At 39.5% G+C, this 15,468-nt stretch overlaps 1 protein-coding gene across 4 annotated transcripts in view; it reads left to right on the plus strand.

Moving 5' to 3' along the window:
- Positions 1–15,468, plus strand: part of shank2b (SH3 and multiple ankyrin repeat domains 2b) — a 153,528-nt gene that overhangs the window by 28,230 nt on the left and 109,830 nt on the right. The window lies entirely within an intron of this gene.

The following is a 15,468-nucleotide window of genomic DNA, read 5'->3' on the forward strand; positions in this document are numbered from 1 at the left end:
AGATCATTTTAATATACCATGTTAGCCAGCACGGTCTGTTGAAGGAGTAGGCAGGTGGTAAAAGCAGTGTGATTGAACAATAACCAAACATGTGAAGAGACGCAGCTTGCTGCTGAACAATGGCCAGGGGATTCTGATGCAGAGAGAACATAACAGAAACTGGGCAAAATAAGAGAGAAAAGCTTCGCTGTTCTGCTGGCGCTTGGACTCATCTGTTTGTTTTGCCCCGCTCGGGTCACGCCGGCTGCTCAGTTTTTGTATCTTTACCTTCCAGGCATTCGCATCCAAAGTAAATAAGAGGAGCCCTCCTGCCCTGACTCTCTTCTGCGACCCCACAATGATCCTGCTGCAGACACACGTCTTTAGCTGCAGCATCACAATAAAATCAGAACTGAGCATTAAAGGGCACAGATGATATTTATTGGGTGAAGCTTGCTTGAATTCAGTAATTCTAGTTTCCATGTTGCCTTCACCTGCAGATGTTTGACACACGAACACCAGCTGCTTGTGTTTGGTGACCTCAAACTAAAACACCTAGCAGCTGATTGTGAAGCAGCAGCTATGAGATCATTGAACACCTTAAAGGTTTGGTGTTTTTGCTCCAGCATAAGGTAGTGTGATTAACCATTGACAGTGTTATTGATTAGATGAGGCTGTGCATCTTGTAAATCAAAGCTCTCACAGTCAGTCGCTGGACAAAAGTGAAAGCAGCAGAGAGGGTGAGAACTTTGTAGATCTGATTAATATGCTGTATAGAGTTCAGTCACTTTCTCTGAACATGGATCCATCAAAAAGAGAAATATTAGGAGTAAACACACAGTCCAACATTACTTTCATTATCTTTGCTTCAAAAAAGTCAAATAAAAAGGACGTATAGCTGCTCTCCAAGCAAAGGTCCAGAGACTTTAGAAGAAGTAGAGAAGAAGAAGTTTAAATCTTTTAAAAACAAAGTAGGTGCAGGCTTCATACACATACACACGTCTGGCCTTTAGGATCCGATAGGACCATGCCACCATGACATTCTATTACAAATCACCATTTTGGAATATTGGAAATGGACGAATGAAACATGATTCTTTATTCTCTGACGTCGTTGTCTAGCCAGCGCTGATACAGCTCCAGCTTTAGTCTTCTTGCCTCTGACTTGGTGACGTTGGTTCGGTTGCCAAACACCCGAGCTGACTCACACTCCTGCTCTCCTGAGATTGTTGAGCCTTCGTCTTTGTTGACACCCTCATTTCCTGTCGGGGCATTCATTAAAACATTCATAAGGTGTCTTTGCTCGTAATGAGTTGTCATAAGCAACATGTCAGTGATACTGTGCCTAATAGAAGTCAGTACAGTTCACTAGTGGAGGGCTGAAGCACTTTACACCAGATCTTCGTACACTGAAAGGTTTAATTTACCAAATTAAAAATGCAGTTTGCTTCTGGGGCTGCGTTCTAGGTCATTTGAGTCACACCAGAAACACATTTGTCCTGGGGAAAATCATGTTTCATTCCAAAGTGGCACCGGGGGAAAGGACTTATCTAAATCAAAAGCTTTTATCCCATCAAGTTAAGCCAACGTCTGTCAGTCTGCATGACTCAGGTGCTGCTGATTGCTACTGTTTTATTGGACTGTTGGATGTTTAAATGTGAAACATCTATGATTTTGTGTATTTCCATTCTTTGCTACCACTTTACCATTTTTCACTTGTATCATGGCAGTATGTTAACAAAACTGTTAGCATGTTGATGGTTGAAGGTTTCTGTGTATTCATCTCTAGAATTTAAAATGCAAATTAAGTTTTTTTCTTTCTAATAAATCAACACATATTACAACAAACCATAAAACAGTTGAAAACACTGAAAGAGTTGTTTATTTTATCCTGTTTTTCCAACAAAATAGTGTTTCTTAATAAAAGGATCCTGTACACTTTACTTTTATTAGAAATTTCCAGCATCATTTTCATCCAGTATTTCACGGCCTGTGCTGTTGCTGCTGTTGCTGTTGTTGTTGCTGCTGCTGCTGTAACCCACAGTCGTTTAGCTCCTACTGTTGAAGATTGTACTCGTGCACGTGCACATGTTTCTGCAAAGGCCTCGTTTTCAGCACTCATTGGATTATGTCCTCTCCAAGTGGCTTCATATAGTTTGTCATAAATATTCAGCGTGCACAGTCAGGCTCCAGATGTAAGCATTAGGCAGAACTGGGCTGCTTGTGTATAATTGAACAGTTTCATTAAACTTTAAACTTGAATAGAATTCCTGGATTGAAGGTCTTTACCAACATATACACACATACAACCACATGTGTGTTTATGTGTAATGCTTATCAAACACAACATAAAAATAATTATTAATCAACTTCAGCAGCTTCAAAAATGTTTCTGTTTCTGACCAGTGTTGATTGTGGGCATGCATTCAGCACTCCATCCATTTGTCTCTGTGTCCTTTCTATTTCCTGGTGCAGTTCTATCTCTGCATCTGTGCTCTCAGGCTTTTTGTCTCCAATTCAAGTCGGAGTAATGTGAGATTTCTGACATGTGGCAAAGTAACTGCATGCACTGCTCATTATTAATGTATTTCTAGTCACTTTTAGTTCCAGGTGACCATCAACAAGAGCTTTCCTGAGACTTTAAATAGAAACTGTAGCTATTAGCTGACATCCAGTGTTAACATACACTTTTCACTTTTATACAAATGAACAAAGCAGAAAATTAAAGTTGTTTTTTCAGTGTTGTGCAGACCTGAGTGGGATCTTCATGAATAAAAGCTGGATTGCTGAGTTTAGTGCTAGGCCCGGCTTCACTACCATAAACAATACATCGTGCAGAGCGGCATGAATGGCTTCATGATTACTGCTGTGAACCAGCCTGTCGCTCACAGCCATTTAAATTAAGAAGGAATAAAAGAAGGTGGTTGGACTAATCATTTGCATTTATAGTATATGGGCTGTGTGACGTGCCTGTTTTAAAATAACATCATTGTTTAGGGATTCCTGTTGAGACCAGGAGCTTTAATTCATGTGTTTGAGGCTGTGCATTGTTCCAACCCGGGTTCAAATCAGTCTTGACAGGCTGCCGTTCTTATTAACAGGTTTTTGAGACGTACATCGTGCACGGACACACTCGAGCACACACCGGCAGTGTAACAATGAAGCCTTCAAATTCATGCTGTAATTGTGAAGGTTATGTGATTTTCAATCATAGTGTAATTTCATATTGTAAGATGAAATGTCATAAATGGTAGTACCTGTCCATCACTGTCTCATCACTTACTGGACAGTGGCTAAAGTCAGGACACATCTTTTCCTCTGCTTCATCCCTTCAACTATACGCTTCTATGTCCAGACAAAGTCAGATTTGTATTTCTCCTAATAGTCTTTTCTGCTTGTTTTGTGACAAAACCATAATTTAAATTGTTCACTTTGACATAAACAACACAGAGAGTGGAAATTGAAATTGTGAAGAAGAGTTATAGCATTTAAGGTGTGGTCCTGATCCTGGTGTGGACACAGGTTGTTATTTATTGTTGTATTGTGTGGCTCTTTCCACTTACCCCAACCGGTCGAGGCAGATGGCCGCCCACCCTGAGCCTGGTTCTGCTGGAGTTTTTCCCCCCCCTCTGTCTCCTGGTGCTGCTCAGTGGGGTTGTTGGGTTTTCTATATAATTCTGTATACAGTTTTATTTTAGAAGGTCTTAAACTTAAACACTGTAAAGTGAATTGTGATTTAGTGATATCAAAAATAAAACTGAACTGAATTGAAAAATGTGCAAACTCACTTTAATCAGCACAGCTGTTGTCAGCAGTGTGTGTGTGTGTGTGTGTGTGTGTGTGTGTGTGTGTGTGTGTGTGTGTGTGTGTGTGTGGGTGTGTGTGGGTGTGTGTGTGTGTGTGTGTGTGTGTGTGTGTGTGTTCAACTTTTAAAGATGTTGCAAGGCAATGCAACCCTAAGTGATCCTAAACCTTTGAAGTGGGCTAATTTAAACTTTTACTTTTTACTATTCACAATATTTAATATTTAGAGTGAAGGTTATTAGGCTTTTTAAAGGTGAATATTGTCATGACTACAAAAGCCAAGCAGAAAATACAAGTGAACCGTGATCAGCATTTATCTCAAAGCTTTTTTAGAGTCTCTGCAGCTTCTATGCAATTTTACAGTTGCTCAAGTTTGTTGAAAGCAAAGTCCTGAAAAGGAGTGCACTCCCATGTAACAGCAATTATTCACTGTGAAATGAAGAGTAAACTCTTTTCTCTCCTCTCTCTTTCTCTTTCATCTTGCTGATATTCACAAATATGCACACAAGCATGAATGCAGTGTTTTCTTTTTTAAAGCAGTCGACCATTTGTGTCCTTTCTTTTGTTCTGGCGACAGAAAAGAGGGGGATCATGGCAGAATGTAGACAGATCTCAGATATACAATATATCACAGTGACAGACTTTAAAGTCAAGGACACAGACAGCCATTTAGCTCAGTATCCATTCATTTGAGAGTTGTGCTAACAAGCAGGTCTTTGTCGCAACTAGATGCCAAAGTCATACATTTTCAGGCTTTGTTGAACCACAGCACGGTGCCCCCATATCTAACTTTGGCAACCACTGACTTTGAAAGTCAGTCCCTCCATTATCTCAAATGCTTCTTTTTTGTGTATAAAAAAATCCAAACTTTCCACTCTCATCTTTATAAAAAACACTTTTTTCCCCTCACTACATTCATCTCACCTCGGTTTATCCTTCTCTCTCAGCACTTCACTGCTCTCCTCCCAAGCCTCAGCAGGGAAATCACACCGTTGCTCTCTGATTGTTCAGGTCAGTAGGGAAGGAATTGCAGGGCATACAGTGCTGAATGGTGGTGATGACACGCTGCACCGATGAAAGAGGACAAGAGCTGCACTGTATGTCCACATATAACAGCTTAGCCAGCGTGACGGCTTCTGTAGCCAACTGCTGCTCCTCGTGCAGCTAATAAACGCTGAACTTCTTGATCATAATTATGACAATTATTTTGTACAGGTTGACATTTAAGTTGACTGTTAATCTTTCAACTCTTCCACTGAAAATCCATCAATTTTACGATGTGACTAAATTCAAAGTTATTTATCAAGCAAAAGTCGATATCCTTGAAATTTATGTAGACGTTGCTTTGGCCCTGGAAAACTGTCAGAAGTAGTTTTTTTTTTTTTTTAACTTTGATTCTTTAGCAACAAATCAACTGTACAAATTATTCATCTCTACCCCTAAAAGCAGGTCCTGAAAGATGTGTGAAGACTCTGATATAGGCATTATATTTCATAGGGGAGTAAAAATTCACCAAATCAGTGTTTCAGTTCAGACTTTATCTCTTATTAAAACAAAATATACAGATTATTTCACAACTTTAAATCGATTAATAATTTGGGGTTGTATATGTGTTACAGCGTTAATAGTGAAAGAAATGGGAAAGTAATTTTGTTAGATTAGTAACATAACGAAGGCTAAAAGAGGAAGAGAAAGTCATCACAGGTCAGTTGGTACAGTGGGGTGTGGGGTTATATGCTAACACTGATGACCTACTCTCTGTGCTGTTCCTAAACACCTCACACACAGCACGAGTTGTTACTATGGCAGCTTGAATTTGCCCAAACATTAAATGTAGCTGTGATGTAAGAAGCTGCTTCCACAAATGTCCGATAAGGTTTTTTTTTTAAACTGCAGTCTCTATTTTTAGAGACTAAACTGATAAATCGATAATTACAGTAACTGCTGCAGTAGTTGTAACCACTGAATCACCTGGACATGTAGTGAAATTAAAACATTACATACATATACAATAATACAGACGCAGGTTGTGTCATAACAGTATCTGCATACAAAAACACAATAGTTTCTATTTGTTCTGTCATTAAACACAAAGCGTTTGAACGAATGTTTTGTTGAGTCTCTGTGTCATAGGACAGATTGGGACCATGTGCTCCATGAACTACAGTATTTAGTCAATGTTATTGACGTTTTCTGACCTCTTCTAGTTCCACAACATCAGCACCAACCGGTGGTTTTAATGTAAGATCACATCTTTCCCAGTAAAAGACTCTTTAGCATCTGTTCCACAGCCAGATCAGTGACTCCACAGAAACACAGACATAAAGTTCTCACTCCTCGTACTACACGTCCCTTTGTGCCATTTGTCGTACATATCCAGCAAGTTCCAGAGGGATTACAAAGACAAACTAGTGCTGATCTATTTGTTGAAGACAGACGAACTTGGCACAGCACTGTCCTGTGTAAGTGTGTGTGACTTCTGTGTTGATTAAAGCAGCAGGTGGTAGATTAACAGAAATGGTACACTGGTGTGTGTGTGTGTGTGTGTGTGTGTGTGTGTGTGTGTGTGTGTGTGTGGACTCTTCGAGTCCAGCTCTTTTGTTGGTGGGGTAGAAAACTTTAACGAGGTGATGGAGGGTTCCTTTTCACATTGTGTTTGTGAGTTAGAAACCACAAAAAGAAAACGCTCATCACATTTTGACGGGAACCATAAACTGCAGCTGTTTCTCTAAACGAGTTTTTGCACATTTGGAAACGGTTTGATCTGAATATCGGTAAAGAAACAGCCAGGCTGTGTAATTTACCTCCATTATACAGACTGTTGTTGTTAGTTCAGATTTGGCTCAGGACAAACACTGAAGTGGCAAAGATCTATTTACTACAAGCGATTTAATAACAGCTGTTGTTATTGCTATTGTTCTGCCTCCCAGTTTCACTCTCGAGGCCGACACGCTGCCTCGCTAGTGATCAATCATGTCCTACTAATTAAAAAGTCCTTAATAAAAATGGATTGATGACGGAGGGCTCAGCCATGAGCTGTTTGTACCGAGGTAAGAAAGAGCTGCACACACGTTTGTTTGAATGTATTGTACAATGATAATAGAAAAGAAGAAACCTTATTCATTCGGTATCTTAACATCATCACATCCTCTGGAGGTAGAGTATATTTAAAACCATCAGACGGATAATGAATCACTCTCCAGCCATGAACCAGAACTTTTTAACTGATGTAACTCAATTAATTGAGCCTGTTAACAATAGAATGAGTTTTATTCAGCGAGGGCTGAAGGATGAATCTGATATTTGAGAACATCATTCTTCAACAGTGTCTTAACAAGGTGTAGCAGGAGAGAGGTCAGTGATGATGATTTCACCTTCAGTTAGATGAAACTAATTAATGTTGATTTAACAAAATAAAATCTTTTGGAAGCTTCTTGGTTAATTTACTCTGTTATACAGTCAATCAGACACGGTTTCATCAAAGAAGACAAACTCATTTGTGGTGTAGAAATAATAAGTATAAGAATATTGACTGAGTACAAGGTTCATTTCACATGAACGCAGTGAGTTATAATTATTGATGCGTTCACTGTAATAACCGTTATCAAATAAATGTTTTGGAGTAAATGTTCATTAATCTCCTCTGAAATGTAGTGAAGTCAAAGTCTGGAGTTGCATAAAATGGAAAGAGATCTCAAAATTGTACTTAGTAAATATGGGTTATGTAGTCACTTTCCATGTCTGTGAATCATGCTTGTAGTTAGAATGCATATTTACATTCAGCTCAGTACTCGAAGTGAAATACAATAAAGATGTGAAACGGCAGGAAATGCCTGTTTTAACATGCACGTAACACTGAAATGTGCATTTCCATAGTGCAGCTTCTCTTCAGAACTAACAGAGCAGCTTAAAGGTCCCATTCAGTGACATCCACTGCTCTGCTCTGGTTTTCTGTCTCTTTTCTGTCTGATGTTAAATAAAGGTGTAAAAAAACAAGATAAAGATAAAAAATAAAAGCTGCATGAAGCAGATTTTCTAGCCCACTCACATTTACATTCAAACATATCAAATCTATGACAGGATGCTGTAAATTAATTCTGAAGAATCATAATATGAAATAAACACTGACAAAAACTGTGTGATCCTAAAAATGTAGCATTTGTTTTTATTTGGACCTTCTCACCTTTAACCTTCAAAATAAGAGCTGTGACTAAATGTAACCTTGAGATGCCAGTGTGACACAACATATACCTGAGGATATTAGAATAAAGTGAAGGTCAGAGACAGAACTCAGTGCTCTTAATCTTTTCAGTCTAAACTATTCGAACATCAATAAAAAACAAACCCTGACTTGGTCAGACCACGTGGTCTTTTCCTCTTTGTTATGAGTTCAGTCACATGGACTTCATTTGATTATGTTGAACAGGAGTGAGATGAGTAAAGACTAAGTTGTCAAGGAGAAGGCATCAGTCTTATAAACACATCCAGTGCCCTCTGGAACTGCTTCCTTGAATTCCAGCACTGCATGGGTTCTTTTTCAGGGTGTAGCAGCTCCTTTAAAACCTCTATCAGCTCTGTTAAAGTGCTCTTTAAACATCTCCTGAGAAACCCCCGAACAATGCCCTGTCCTGGAACAACCCGGGAAGTCTCGGAAACCATTTTTAAAAGGATGTTTCCAGTGGGAGATAATTCAGGTCCTCCGCCTACATCCTCTGTTGCTAAGTGATAGAACTTTAACCCTCTGCCCCTGTTGGGAGGGTTAAAAGGCTGCAGAGGTAACCTTTAGATAAAATGACAACACAACCTTTAGATAGAGCAACAAGAGATGGTGCTTGAATGCAGGCTTTGTCTTTGCTGCTTGCTTTTGGTGATTATTATAATTATGAGTCAGAAAAATGAATCTATACAAATATTCACACAGTTTAACTGTGAACTGGCAAAAGGGGCAATTTGACGCAGCTATGACTACGTGTTTTATGATGACGGCAACGTGAGGCCTAAACATTAACTGAATAGCAACATACAGGCAAAGTAAAAAGGCAGAATGAGCAGAAATGTAAAAGACAAAGGTAAAAAAATAGAAGCATGTTTTCCAATATGAGCCTCAGAAAGCATGAATGTCTCTAAAGCTTTAAGTAAACGTCCTACATAAGATTCTGTAATTCTGTTATAATATATAGTGTTATAAATATTTGATGTTAATTTCAAATAACATTTTTATTGCTGAACTCTCCTCCTTTTCTGTTTCCACTACACGTCTCAGAATATGACAAAGTTATGAAAAAGCCTGCTGCTGTATTGGATCATTTCTCAAACATTGAACCGGTGTTAAGGTATTTCTTCTAGTAATGTAGTAGATATAAAAATTGCTCTGTGCTCCTCTTCCTCAGAAGGTTTCCTCCTGTGTGATAGTTGATCGTCTTTGCCAAATGTCAGCCATTAAAAGCAGCAGGTCCGACTGGCATCAAGTGATATTTAGTGCTGACATTTTCTGCTCAATCAAAACTTCAAATTCAGTTCCAAAGTCAGTTGTTTTGATGAGTCTTAATGTGACCGAAGAACATCACCAGATACCACAAATAAAGTCAACCCAGGAATACAGAAAGGAAAAAGGTAGATTACCAATAATTGCTCAAAGCTTTTTTTTTTAAAATGCTTAATGACGTATTCAAGCTTCCGACCTGTAACATACAGACATTCAACATTCTGCCTTTACGACTGATGTATGACGACTCGAGCTGTTGTCGTCTTTTCTCCTATTAGAATATGACTGTAAAGATGTGTAGATTCAATGTAAATAAAGAAAACTGACCTCTTATCCCATCAATCTATGCTCAGTTTCTTCTAATGACAAAGTAAAATCATGTTTTTAGATGTTCATCATAGATTACATAGATTACTGCTCAGTGTAGGTCTCGCACCTGGGTTTGGTCACTGGACCTCGTTCTTCCCGACAGATCCTCTCACATTCTGTCATATTGGATGGGAAACATCAGTGAACTGCCTTCTTCAGCTCCCTCCGCAGAGAGATGGTTTGGGCTGTGACTGGGTCACTGAAGAGCAGCTTTTTCTTGGCAACCCGTCGTTCAGTTCTGACCAGTCTCCCAGTCTCAGCCGCTCTCATGCTACCACGCATCACTGTAGAGATTGCAGGAGCAGTTAATGAGGTGATGGTGCTCACTGGACATCATGTTCTTCTTCCCACACAATTTGATTTGGTCTCATGAAGCCACCGATTATTTTCCATTGTGCTCCAAACTTCTTACTCTTTAGAATTGGTTTTATAACTGATGATGATAATGATCATGCACCTAATTACTATTCAGAGTGTTTTTAAAAATGTTCTAAAAACACTTTTTCATTCTGAGTAACATAAAATTAACAAGTGCATCCATTCAATATTAAACTGACACAGTAAAAGTGAAGGCACATTCAGTAAGTGCACAGACGGCATCAATCAAGCTCAAACTGTCAATTCAGTGATGCACAGAACCAAGAGGACCCCAGAGATAATCTCCACTGAATGAACAAGCTCATCGCTTGTCTGTCATCTTTGACCTTTCACTGTTTTCAGACTTCTGACCTTCACTGAAGTGAAACCCAACAAACTCATTTTCCTCAACACATTTGTGTCGTACACAGAATGTTATTACTTTAAAAATGACACCCAACTTAGATCAAATCTCATTTGTGCACGTCTATGGACACAAATACATTCACGTAGTACATATTCAATACTTACCTACAATACAGAAAGCAAACCAAGTAAAACCTGTGTCTTAATGTCTCTGTGTAGATATTTATGTGAAACAGTGATGACATCCATTGTTTGAGGTTTACATCTCTAACTTTGCCACTGTGCTGATCCCGATATTAATCCAAACACCTTGTTTTAGCTGTACTGTGCATGGTATCTCAATGCTCAGATCAGGATCAGGTTAGGCTGGATCTGTTCCTGGATTGGGGGTCTGGGTTAGTCTGTACTGACAGATCAGACAGATCAGCCCTGTGACTTGCAGCCTGTCCAGGCCAGACACTGTAGATCTCCCAGTACCCACTGAAGGAGAAGCAGGTAACTAAAGAATGAATGTTTGATTTTAGGAGAACAAACGATAAAACGGTGTGAATTAATTCAGAATCCAGCTGACCAGGTTTCAGAACTAGTTCCCCTGAAGACGAGGTGGAGCTGAAGTTCTCTTTAACTAGAACGTTTCCTCTCTTCTTGCTTCTCTGTATCTACAGTCTGTCTGACATATCAAACATTATTTATTCTGTATCTTCGTGAGCAGCGCCAGCTAATATACCTGTTCCTGTTTTGATGCCGGAACATATGAAACTTATTAAAAATCTCCAGACGTGCTGGCATCAATGAATGAAGACTGTAACCCGTGTTTGAGTCGCTCTGTCTGTCGCCTGCTGTTGAGTAGAAGATTAAAACCAGAACTATTTTTTAGTAAAACCAAGATGTCTTCAGGCTCTGAAGTGATCTAACCATGTTGTGATTGTGCACAACGTGTGACAACTTTTCAGGCTTGTTCCCAGTCTTAGAGAAAAACAGAATCAGGTCTCAGTACTGTACTGCATGTCCCCCCATGTCAGTGTCACAGGTAACCTTTTCATGCCGACTTATTCAAGCAACGCAGGGATCACTGGTAATAAGATGCTTTACTAACATGACAGTTGTTGTAGTTGGTCTACAGTAATTTATTGTACCTAGATGAGTTGCACCCATAACAGGGAATATATCATTATAACAAAGTGCTGTGAGATGGTTGGTATTTAATGAGTCTGTTGAATATTCCCCTGAGGCACTGAGCTGCCTGTGTTGTGTCTGTGTGAGGTACGAACGGAGTTAGAATAGAAAACAGCTCACTCTCTTCAACAGGCTGTGATGGGAAAGGATCTGTGTGTCTGTATTGTCTCACACACAAACACACACACACACCTCTTTGTGCTGGTGCTTTCCTATTCATCCAGTGGTAACAGACATTTCCTTAACGTCTGATTTGAATGAACTGTTCTTCCCACTCTCCCTCCCAGAGCACTTCTGAACTCCCACTTCACTTTCCAGGAAACCAAAAAACGCAGGATTTTCTTCATATTGTTACTGATTAGCAATTAGCATTTCTCATTAACAGTAGCTTCTTCAACATCTGGTGACCACCAATTTTGTAGGAAATTCTTATTAGGTTCAGAAATAAACAAGTCTTTGCTTCTATAAGAAGTAGCTGTAGTAACTGCAGTGCATCTGTTAATAAGTACTTAGTAAAGATAGTAAAGTTAATAGTTAATATCTGTCGTAAACCAGTTCTTCTTTTAGTGAATCAGGTTTAATGTTGGTCTGATACTGTCTGGTATTCTTTGACAGCTGTTTCCCGCCTTTGGAGAAACATTCTGGGCCCATCAGGAGGTTAAAGGTCAACTGATCAGTGGACATCGACCTAACTAAATATTACACTGGTTAATGGCTGAATCTCCTCTGTGACAGCTTCAGGGGAAGTGAGTGTAAAACCTGAAGTCAGCACACGTCATAATCAGACAGACAGCACAGCAACAAGCTGAGTCTGCAGATCATCGACCACAACTACAGAACAGAAGCAGCTGATTGTCGCTGTGTCGTCAGTTCTTTACCTGTCTGACGGCCACTGAATGAAGAAATGCAAACTACTTATTGACATTACTGATTGATCCTTTAATGTACCTTAATGCAAAGTATCACATGTATTTGTTCTGCCTTAATGGCTCCTGGCACTGCTTCAGGTGTTAACCTTATGGATGTCATGGTAATTTACACTGGAGAGAACAATGTTATTTCCTCCTTCTCTTCCTCTTTTTCCAGCGCACTCAATCATACACACACACACACACACACATGCACGGCTCATGCAAATGAAAGCAAATTACTGTGTTCATTACTGAACTCTGCATACTCTCTTAGGTACCTAAAGATTTAGAAAGTCTGAGAGAGAGTCTTTTCATCTTTTCAATTACTCCACTGAATGAAGTGAAGGACTGATGTGGCAGACAAATGAATCTGGGGTTGGCTAGAAATGGCCTGGTTACAATGGACACAGGTGTGTGTGTGTGTGTGTGTGTGTGTGTGTGTGTGTGTGTGTGTGTGTCAGAGATAAAGTAAAGGTGTTTTTTTAAGGCCATTCTTCTGCCTCTCTCTCGCTCCCTGTCTCACACTAAATTTCACACATTTACTTTGATAAAAGCAGCCAGAGAAGACGGGATGCTACTTAAACCCAGCAAGTGTATTTCAGCCCTGGAGAAATCCTCTTGATTTGACTGTGTTGTACATTAAAAACCTGACAGATGTCACAGCATGCTGCTACATAAGCAGGTTAATGAGGCTGATGTGTAGAAGTTGTTGGAATGGTGCAATCTCCTGAAAACTGTCAGTCACTCAGACATCTGAATGTCATCAGACCCCAGATCAGCCTGAGCCTGGAGATTTCATCAGACCTTTCAATGCATCTGCAGCTTTTGACTCATCATTTGTAATCATGCTAAAACTTGGTCACTGCACAGAAACAACCTCAAAGCCAGTCACAGGCATCACCAGAGGTTATGAAAGTGTTATATTGTAAATACGTTGATGGAGAATCTTTCCAGTGATCACTTTTAAAGATCATGCATATTACATCAAAGTCACCTTTCACAGTTTTCCTTATGTTTTATGAGTGTTGCTATGGGGATGGATTGGCTATGAATTAATTAGCATGCTAATCAGTTGATAATTGTCACTTTATGTGACACGCAGGAATTATGTGTCTTTGATTAGCTTTTGTTTTTTTGTTTTTTTGAGGTGATGAGGACCTGGCATTGGAAGTCTCCTCTGTATTTAGTCAACAAGTTTGTCGATTTGCTTTTGTAATATCATTTGCTGTTTTGCATAAAACCAACAGGTCATTGTTTCACTTTAGACTGGACGAAGAGAGGGAGACAGGTCTTCACCATTTCCTGTGGAAATGACAGTCCAGACAAGTCCCTCAACTGACTGTGATAGACGCTGAAAGTGTCAGAACTTTCATCTTTATTTGAGCCTAACAAGTGCTAACTGATTAAGTTATTAAGACTCCTAGTCCCCAGTTCCTGGCCACACGTCAAGGTCTGTTGTCCAACCATTAGTCATATGAATAAGTCACCATTGACTGATACTAGTGTCTATTTCTAAATTCTGTAAGTTTTTCAGTGTATTTTTTTGCATAGGAACAAATGTACTTATGGAGAAACGTACATCTATTTTGCATACACTTACAGTAGAGTACCTTTATAATTAGCCACATGCTGGCTCCGTGGAAAATCATGGAAGAAAATTATACGTATTACATTATGAAGTCCTCAGCAGGAAGTAAAAATGAAAATGTGCAAAAGGTTCCTATAAAGCAGAAGCAGCTGTTCACACTGATGTGAAAACTGGCAATTTCCTAAATGCTTTGTTATAACAAGTCCCATGTTGAGATTGTGTCATTTGTCACAGTGCAGCAGTCGGACAAAACCCAGTGAGATCGGGTTTTATTTTCGGGTAAAAGAACAGAATAAATCCAGAGAAGTGAAAACAATCTGTGGGAGGAAAATCCATCCATCGCACATCTAAGTAAAAAACTTATTGGAATGGATTATCTGTTGTTGTACGAAAACACTTTCATCAGCAGAGCCGTGACACAATGACGAGCACAACCATGGGATGAGTGTCACGGATGCTGCAAGGTGGCGCCCATAACTCAACCTGGACCCTTTCACATGAATAAATTATTAAATGTCCAGTATCTAAAAAAAAATAAATGTAAAAACATCCTGCAAAACGCAGATCTTATAAAACCAGGGAAATGGATCATACATCAGAAGTGTGTGGATTTCAACTGGTTACGTTTTCTGGAAATTATTCACTTCTTCTTCCACCTCCACCGTCTGATTCAGAGTAAGGGGAACTGAGCAGTTCCACAGTTGCTGTTAAGTAAATGGTTTTGTCCAGCTCTGAATCACTGCGGTTCTACTGAGACTCAGAGCTAACTAAGTCACACCCACATTAGACTGATCAAATCCCAGAGTCTTTGGATGAAAATCCTCACAACTTGATACTCTACCCACATCAAATGTAGAACGAGGACTGGGAGAGATGTTTACGTCTATTCTCAGCGTTCAGTCTGTTTTTCAGGAGGTTAGTTGATGGTGAATCATTCTACATATATAAACTAATAGTCTAATGCTGAGGTTTGTGCTGGAATCTTTAGCTTCAGGTCTCCATTAGCAACACACACAATAGAATATTAGGTAGGCGTGTGTGTTGGTAACAATCATCTGTATCTGTATCATGATACAGAGATTACGATTCAATACAGTGTGATACTGTATGAAAGGAGATTTACTGAGATTTTTAAACATATAACTTTAGGATTAAAGAACACAGTCACAGTCCTTCCTCTTCTCTTTTAGTAGGTAATGTCCAGTTCACATCAGGACCACCACACCAGACCAGACCGGAGGGTTTGGGAGCTGTTCTGACCCTTATCACAGTTGCTCAGATCTGATCTCAGATTACGCTGCCATCAACTTCAAGAACTGACTGTTCACTTGCTGCCCAATATTTCCCCCGTAGACAGGTGCATTGTATGAGATAATGGATTTTATTCACTTCACCTGTCAGTGGTTTTAATGTTGTGGCTGATTAGTCTTTCT

This window comes from Anabas testudineus, chromosome 3, assembly GCF_900324465.2.
Source record: "Anabas testudineus chromosome 3, fAnaTes1.2, whole genome shotgun sequence".
Classification (NCBI taxonomy): domain Eukaryota; kingdom Metazoa; phylum Chordata; class Actinopteri; order Anabantiformes; family Anabantidae; genus Anabas; species Anabas testudineus.